Here is a 9,394-nt window from a genome sequence, read left to right as displayed (position 1 = left end):
TTGGAGGGTTAGAAGTGTCTTCTACCACTGAGGCCAGACCAGGCACTCCTCTGGTGTGTGTGTGTGTGTGTGTGTGTGTGTGTGTGTGTGTGTGTGTGTGTGTATAAAGTAATTGGTATTACATTTTAACTTATATGTATATGATTTAATGAAGTACATATATCTATATTAAATATGAAATGCCTTGCCTTTATAGTAAAACAAGTTTTCATGCTCTAACACTTTTTTAATAATTTGCACTATTGTCAATAGTAATGTTATGGACAACTTACCTCACAATTATAAACCATACACAAATATGTCTTAGTTGACCATATGATAGGCAAATTTTGTTATCATTTTAAGAAGTTTAATGGAATTAACTAAATTTTCATTTTGTTAAAATTGTAACATTTGAGGTAAAAACTTAATTCTTCATAATTATAGCACAGTCAATTTAAATACTTAAGTCACAATGGAATAAGATATATTAGAACATTGTCCTAGATACAAACACTTATAAGTGGACAGTCTTATAATGTACTAATTTTGCTATAGCAGTGGCTTTGCAGGCCATGTTGTTTTGGCTAGTTCATATTTATGTTTGGTAATTCATCATAAACAGACAGTATAAAATAGTCACCACTTTCAAATACCATTTTAAAGGGAAGAAATTTTGTGTATTCCATATTCAAACTTGTTATTTCACTGATATGGACAGGTTCTGCATGATAATGACCAATAAAGCAGATATCCCTTGATGCCAAATAATAAATTCCCTGTAGAGAAGCTACACAGTTTGTCCAGTGCCAACAGAATCTTGGCAGCTAGAAGTTTTGCATGATAAATGTTGCAATTAAAGTTATTGGGTTGTGTATAAGATAACTTCCCTCAAATATTGCTTCAAATTTATCTAGAAAGAAGTAAAATAATAGAAAACACAAAAGTTTCCTAAAACACTCACATAATATCATTAACATATTATAAAATGTATAATATTTTTGTCATCCTAAAAGTAGAAAAGTCAAAGATACAAAACTAATTTCACTGTATTATTATGTTTATGAAGGTAGTTTATACTTTGGGTTTTAACATATATTTTTGTACTCTCAAAATTAATACAAACAACTACTCCAGTAGCATCACTAATGTTGCTAATTCCATCAGTTAAATGACAACATCCATGTGAATGGAGCAGTTAAATATACTTACATTTCTTGTAGAGACTGGAATACAGTTCCCAGTACCTACACGGCTGGCTCACAAATTCCTGTAATTCCAGTATTTGAGACTCGGGTGTCCTTTTTTGATCTCTGTGTGTAGGTATGCATCAACAAAAAAACACATATATACACATAATTAAAAAAAAACTTTAAAAAATAAAAAGAAAACACAATATGATCTGGCTGGAATATTGACATGCTCTTTAATCCCTAACAATGGAGGTCAGTTTGTAGAAAGATAGCCATGCTTGAAATTGAAGACTAATTGAGAGACAAAGAATCACAGAAAGATTTGACATATTGTATAAGAGATAGGATATGCCCAACTCACATAAGAACAGATGAGAAAGAGATGCTGCTTAAAGGAAGAGAGGGATGGTGCTAGTGTGTGGTAGGAGGTGTAGGTGGATGGCAGTCTGGTTTTTTAATTTCTTTTTTCTTCATTTACATTTTAAATGCTATCCCAAAAGTCCCCAGACCCTCACCGACCAACTCCCTTACCCACCCACTCCCACTTCTTGGCCCTGGCATTCCCTGTACCGAGGCATATAAAGTTTGCAAGACCAAGGGGTCTCTCTTCCCAATAATGGCCGACTAGGCCATCTTCTGCTACATATGCAGCTAGAGACATGAGCCCCAGGGGTACTGGTTAATTCATATTGTTTTTCCACCTATAGGGTTGCAGACCCCTTTAGCTCCTTGGGTACTTTCTCTAGCTCCTCAATTGGGGACCCTGTGTTCCATCCAATAGCTGACTGTGAGCATCCACTTCTGTGTTTGCCAGGCCCTGGCATAGCCTCACAAGAGACAGCTATATCTGGGTTCTTTGAGCAAAATCTTGCTGGTGTATGCAATGGTGTCAGCGTTTGGAGGCTGACTATAGGATGGATACCCAGGTATGGCAGTCTCTAGATGATTCATCCTTTTGTCTCAGCTCCAAACTTTTTCTCTGTAACTCCTTCCATGAGGGCTTGCCAGGGCACCAGGTGGATGGCAGTCTTATTGGGAAAGTTTTATAGAGACAGGTTATAGAGAGAACAAGCTAGACAGAGAGAAGAAAGAATAAGCCAGAGAATTAGATCAGAAGATTAGAACCTACTGCCAAAGTTAGCATGAGGCTAAGCAGAGCAATTCAGTCAAAAGCCAGGAGATGACTTATTGAATCGGTCACCTTGGAAGATGAGAGTATACCAACGCTAGAAACATTTCGAGGCATAGACTTAGGCATAGTTAGAACAGAGACAGAAACATTCTGGACTCAGTCCAAGCCATGCATTTGTCAAGGTTGGGTATGGCTCTCATCTTAAAATATCATCTGTGGAAATGATGATGACATTTATATTGCACAGCTATGTTTTAAATGCAAACTTTATACATAGAAATAAATACTATTTAAAAAAAATACTAAAATATTTTGACAGAAAAAAATGTAACCATGATCCTCATATGCAACCGAATTCACTGTCATAGCCTAATAAGGGACACTGAGTTAACTGACTAGAGAAGACTCATTAGCTTGCCAGCACACATCTTTTTTCTGACGTGATTTCTGGCCTCATGATTCTTTCATTTTTTCTTAGAATGTGTTTATACATCACTGATGTTGGGCAATAGGAGCCTAGCGATGCATGACGTCCACATATAATCATCATCCTAAAAATATTGTAAATCTTACCAGTTGGAACATCTTCTGGATATATGCCCAGAAGAGATAATGCGGGATCCTCCGGTAGTACTATGTCCAATTTTCTGCGGAACCGCCAGACTGATTTCGAGTGTGGTTGTACAAGCTTGCAATCCCACCAACAATGGAGGAGTGTTCTCTTTCTCCACATCTTCGCCAGCATCTGCTGTCACCTGAATTCAGTATGTTCATAGCAGCCTTATTTATAATAGCCAGAAGCTGGAAAGAACCCAGATGCCCCTCAACAGAGGAATGGATACAAAATGTGTAGTACATTTACACAATGGAGGTGTGTGGTACATTTACTACACAGCTATTAAAAGAATGAATTTATGAAATTCCTAGGCAAATGATTGGACCTAGAGGGCATCATGCTGAGTGAGGTAACCCAATCACAAAAGAACTCACATAATATGTACTCACTGATAAGTGGATATTAGCCCAGAAACTTAGTATACCCGAGATATAAGAGACAATTTGCAAAACACTTGAAACTGAAGAAGAAAGAAGAACAAAGTGTGGACACTTTGCCCCTTCTTAGAATAGGGAAAAAAACACCCATGGAAGGAGTTACACAGACAAAGTTTGGAGCTGAGAGAAAGGATGGACCATCTAGAGACTGCCATATCCAGGGATCCATCCCATAATCAGCCTCCAAACGATGACACCTTTGCATACACTAGCAAGCGTTTGCTGAAAGGATCCTGATATAGCTGTCTCTTGTGAGACTAGGCCGGAGCCTAGCAAACACATAAGTGGATGCTCACAGTCAGCTATTGGATGGATCACAGGGCCCACAATGGAGGAGCTAGAGAAAGTATCCAAGGAGCTAAAGAGATCTGCAACCCAATAGGTGCAACAACATTATGAACTAACCAGTACCCCGGAGCTCTTGACTCTAGCTGCATATGTATCAAATGATGGCCTAGTTGGCCATCACTGGAAAGAGAGGCCCATTGGACATGCAAACTTTATATGCCCCAGTACAGGGGAATGCCAGGGCCAAAAAGTGGGAATGGGTGGGTAGGGGAGTGGGGGGGAGGGTATGGGGGACTTTTGGGATAGCATTGGAAATATAACTGAGGACAATACGTAATAAAAAATATTAAAAAAAATAAAAAAATCTAATTCTAATTTAGTTTTGTGATATATTACAAAGTTTTTAAAACATTCCATGGAAATATTATAAAATTAAAATACCCAATCAATTTATATAGAAGAAAAGGTTATTTGGGCTCATGGTTCTAAACTCTGGGAATTGTATTCATGCTGAGGAAGTCTTCTGTTATTACAACAGGTGATGCGGGAAGGAAACAGGAACATGTATGGAAAAGTGACATCCACACAGCAGAGCTAAGCAAAACAAATCAGCACCACACTGATTTCTAGGTTCATTCCTTCAAGAGCTGATCTGCTGCTGGCCTGTAGTAGATTGTTAAGCCATCTGCTCTGGTCCAGCCACTGAAAGAATCTTATAGATTCTGAGTCATGTATAACTGATTTGAAATACTTCATATTGGGATGGAATTGTGATAGATATTACATGAAATCCAGATGTGATATTAAATAGGAGACTTGTTAACCATGTTACATGGTGTCACATGATGACTAATACCTGGCAAGAAACCATGAATATAAAATCTATTCTACTGCTTATTGACGAAAGCAATAAATGACTCAATATTTCCCTAAATACACATGTAGCTTCCTTGACAGATACAAGCTCTTAAAGAAAAATTGGAAGAAAGGGTGTTGCGGTGAAGGACTTGAGAAGGAAAATTGAAATTATTGTATCTACTGGAATTTCATACTGACTAATAGGGTATGGGAAGTTTGAGAGTGAACTAGAATTTCATGATCTATTCAACTTAAACAGCTCACATAAATGAAGGAATGGCTTAAATCTTCAGGAAACAATTACTTCTACAAAGAATCTTACTTTGGACAAGTTATACATACACTGACTAGTGTTGATTTCTTAAAAATCTCCTATTTGATATTTTAATCACATTCTTCAACATCAGCCAGCTCAAATTAGTTCTAATTTATTATTAATAAATGTAAACATATTGAATGATCATCCCTGAATTATCAGAGATGTGATTTATTATTTATACTAATTAAGTACAGTTTGTCATCTTGTAAATAGTCAATAATGACTACACAATTAACAATCATTACATGAATAATTTCATATTCATTTGCTATAGCAACAATGTACAGTATCTTATTACTATGTTAGTTTTAGATACATGGGAATTAAGGCCAAAGAAAATCAATAATGTTTCTCAAACCACATAGTCAACACACACTCAGATTAGAATGCAGACTTACTTCAGACTTACTATGATCATGCCTAAGCAGTATCTAATTAAACTAAATAAAAAATATCTAATTCCATTTGTATGCAAATGGATGGAACTAGAAAATATTCTGAATGAGGTAACCTAATAACAAAAGAACACACATGATATGCACTCACTGATAAGTTGGTATCAGCCCAGAAGCTCAGAATTCCCAAGATACAATTCACAAACCTCATGAAACTCAAGAAGAAGGAAAACAAAAGTGTGGATACTTCGGTCTTTTTAGAAGGGGAAACAAAATACCCATGGAAGGAGTTATAGAGACAAAGTGTGGAGCAGAGACTGAAGGTACAACCATCCAGAGACTGCCCCACCTGGGAATCCATCCCCTCTACAGTTGGCAAACCCAGACACTATTGTGGATGCAAACAAGTACTTGCTGACAGAAGCCTTCTATAACTGTCTCCTGAAAGTCTGCTAGTGCCTGACAAATGCAGAGGTGGATGCTCACAGGCAAACAGTAGCCTGAGCACAGGGTCCCCAATTGGAGGAACTAGAGAAAGGACCCAAGGAGCTAAAGGGGTTTGCAGCACCATAGAAGGAACAACAATATGAACTAACCAGTATCCCCCTGCCCCGAGTTTCCAGGGACTAAATAACTAACCGAAGAGTTCCCAGAGTAGGAATCAGGGCTCCAGCTGCATATATAGCAGAGGATGGCCCTGTTGGTCATCAATGGGAGGAAAGGCCTTTGGTCTTGTGAAGACTCTATGCCCCATTGTAGGGGAATGCCAGGGCCAGGAAGAAGGAATGAGTGGGTTAGTGAGCAGGGGGAGGGAGGAGGAGATAGGGGGGTTTCAGAGGGAAAACCAGGAAATAAGATAACATTTGAAATGTAAGTAAATAATAATAATAATGATAATAATAATAATGATAATAATAATAATAAAAGGACGTTCTGAACTTTAGTGATATGTATTATTTCCATTATAGGCTAAATGTGTAGTAAATAAAACTGCTGTGAAATAAGATTAAATGTATAATGAATAGTTACATTCTACTTCAAATATTCTTTTTGTTGAAATTAATTCAATTCACACAATATATCATTTCTATATTTTTCTCCAACTACTCCACCAAGTTTCTCCCCCCCCCCCTCCAAATCTGGAGCTACTCCCTTTCTGTCTCTTGTTAAAAGAAACACATAGGCTTCTATGGGATAATAGTAAAGGAAAAGAAAAAGAAAAAAGTAAAATAGGATAAGGTTAAACAAAACTAGGACATCAGAATTGGACAAACCAATCAAAAGAAAACAGATTCAATGCAATCTCCATAAACATTCCAAATTAATTCTTCACTGAGTTAGAAAGGGCATTTGCAAATTCATCTGGAATAACAAAAAACCTAGGATAGCAAAAACTCTTCTCAAGGATAAAAGAACCTCTGGTGGAATCACCATGCTTGACCTAAAGCTGTACTACAGAGCAATTGTGATAAAAACTGCATGGTACTGATACAGCAACAGACAGGTAGATCAATAGAATAGAATTGAAGAACCAGAGATGAACCCACACACCTATGGTCACTTGATTTTTGACAAGGGAGCTAAAACAATCCAGTGGACAAAAGACAGCATTTAAAACAAATGGTGCTGGCACAACTGGCGGTTTTCATGTAGAAGAATGTGAATTGACCCATTCTTATCTCCTTGTACAAAGCTCAAGTCTAAGTGGATCAAGAAACTCCACATAGAACCAGAGATACTGAAACTTATAGAGGTGAAAGTGGGGAAAAGCCTCGAAGATATGGGCACAGGGGAAAAATTCCTGAATAGAACAGCAATGGCTTGTGCTGTAAGATTGAGAATCGATAAATGGGACCTCATAAAATTGCAAAGCTTCTGCAAGGCAAAAGACACCGTCAATAAGACAAAAAGTGCACCAGCAGATTGGGAAAGGATCTTTACCAATCCTAAATTAGATAGGGGACTAATATTCAATATGTATAAAGAACTCAAGAAGCTGGACTCCAGGAAACCAAATAGCCCTATTAAAAATGTGGGTGGGTAGGGGATGGGGGGTTGGGTATGGGGAACTTTTGGGATAGCATTGAAAATGTAAACGAGGAAAATACCTAATAAAAAATAAATTAAAAGAAAAGAAAAGAAAAGAAAAAAATTTTTAAAATGGGGTATAGAGCTAAAGAAAGAGTTCTCAACTGAGGAAAATGGGAAAAAAAATGTTCAACATCCTTAATCATCAGGGAAATGCAAATCAAAACAACCCTGAGATTTCACCTTACACCAGTCAGAATGGCTAGGGTCAAAAATTCAGGGGACAGCAGATGCTGGTGAAGATGCAGAGAAAGAGGGATACTCCTCCATTGTTGGTGGGATTGCAAGCTGATACAACCAATCTGGAAATCAGTCTGGCAGTTCCTCAGAAAATTGAACATAGTACTACTGGAAGATCCAGCAATACTTCTCCTGGGCATATACCCAGATGGTCCAACTTGTAATAAGGACACATGGTCCACTATGTTCATGGCAGCCTTATTTATAATAGCCAGGACCTGGAAAGAACCCAGATGTCCCTCAACAGAGAAATGGATACAGAAACTGTGGTACATTTACACACTCAGCAATTAAATATAATGAATTTATGAAATTCTTCAGCAAATGGATGGATCTGGAGGATGTCATCCTGAGTGAGGTAACCCAATCACAAAAGAACACACATGATATGCACTCACTGATAAGTGCATATTAACCTAGAAACTTAGACTACCCAAGATAAAATTTGCAAAACACAGGAAACTCAAGAAGAACGAAGACCAAAATATGGATACTTCGTTCCTTCTTAGAATGAAAAAATACCCATGGAATGAGTTACAGAGACAATGTTTGGAGCTGAGACTGAAGAAAGGACCATCCAGAGACTATCCCACCTGGGGATCCATCCCATATACAACCACCAAACCCAGACACGATTGCATATGCCAGAAAGATTTTGCTGGCAGGAATCTGATATAGCTCTCTCTTGTGAGCTATCCAATGCCTGGCAAATACAGAAGTGGATGCTCACAGTCATTTATTGGCTGAAATGCAGGGACCCTAAAGAAGGAGCTAGAGAAAATACCCAAGGAGCTAAAGGTGTTGGCAACCCTATAGGAGCATCAACAATATGAACTAACCAGTACCCCACAGAACTATGTCTCTTGTTGCATATGTAGCAGAGGATGGCCTAGTTGGCCATCAATAGTAGGAGAGGCCCTTGGTATTGAGAAAATCATATGCCCCAGTACAGGGGAATGCCAGGGCCTGGAAGCAGGAGTGAGTGGGTTGGGGGGCAGAGTAGAAGGAGGGTACAGGGGACTTTCAGGATTGCATTTGAAATGTAAATGAAGAAAATATTTAATTTAAAAAATGGAAAAAAATGAGCACCAGAAAATGCACAAGAAGCAGAGTCACTAGTTCACACCTGCAAGAATCCTGTAACACTAAAATGGGAGCCAGAATATATATGAAAGGAACTACTGTAGACCAATGCAGGCCCTCTGCATGGTTTGTGTGAGTCCACACCTGCTAATTATGTTGATTTAGAAGGCCTTATTTCTTAATGCCCTCCCTACTCTCTGATTCTTTTCATTCTTCCTGCCTCCTCTTCTGTGGGGTTTTTTGAGCTCTGTGGAGAGGAGTTTCCTGTTTGGGGCTCTGTTCAAAGGTCTCTGTCTCTATATAATATCTAGATGTGAGTATCTTTACTTGTTCACAAATAATGTAGGTGAAAGTTTCTCTAAGATGGGTGAGTGAGACACTGCTCTTTGGGTAAAACAGAATGGCATTAGGAATCATTTTATAGCGAGGTACTTTTAGTAAATCAGTGTTATCTGGCTTTATGCTTGGTGCCTGGATATTTACTCTCAGGGTCTTGGTCAAGGAGTGTAAGGTTAAGAAGGTACATTTTGTATTTCATGGAGTGGTTCTTTTTTTTTATTTATTTTTTATTAGGTATTTTCTTCGTTTACATTTTCAATGCTATCCCAAAAGTCCCCCATACCTACCCCCCCAATCCCCTACCCACCCACTCCCCCTTTTTGGCCCTGGGGTTCCCCTGTACTGGGGCATATAAAGTTTGCAAGTCCAATGGGCCTCTCTTTGCAGTGATGGCCAACTAGGCCATCTTTTGATACATATGCAGCTA

Source organism: Mus caroli, chromosome 5 (genome assembly GCF_900094665.2).
Source record: "Mus caroli chromosome 5, CAROLI_EIJ_v1.1, whole genome shotgun sequence".
NCBI classification, from domain to species: Eukaryota; Metazoa; Chordata; class Mammalia; order Rodentia; family Muridae; genus Mus; species Mus caroli.
This window is presented reverse-complemented; position numbering follows the sequence as displayed.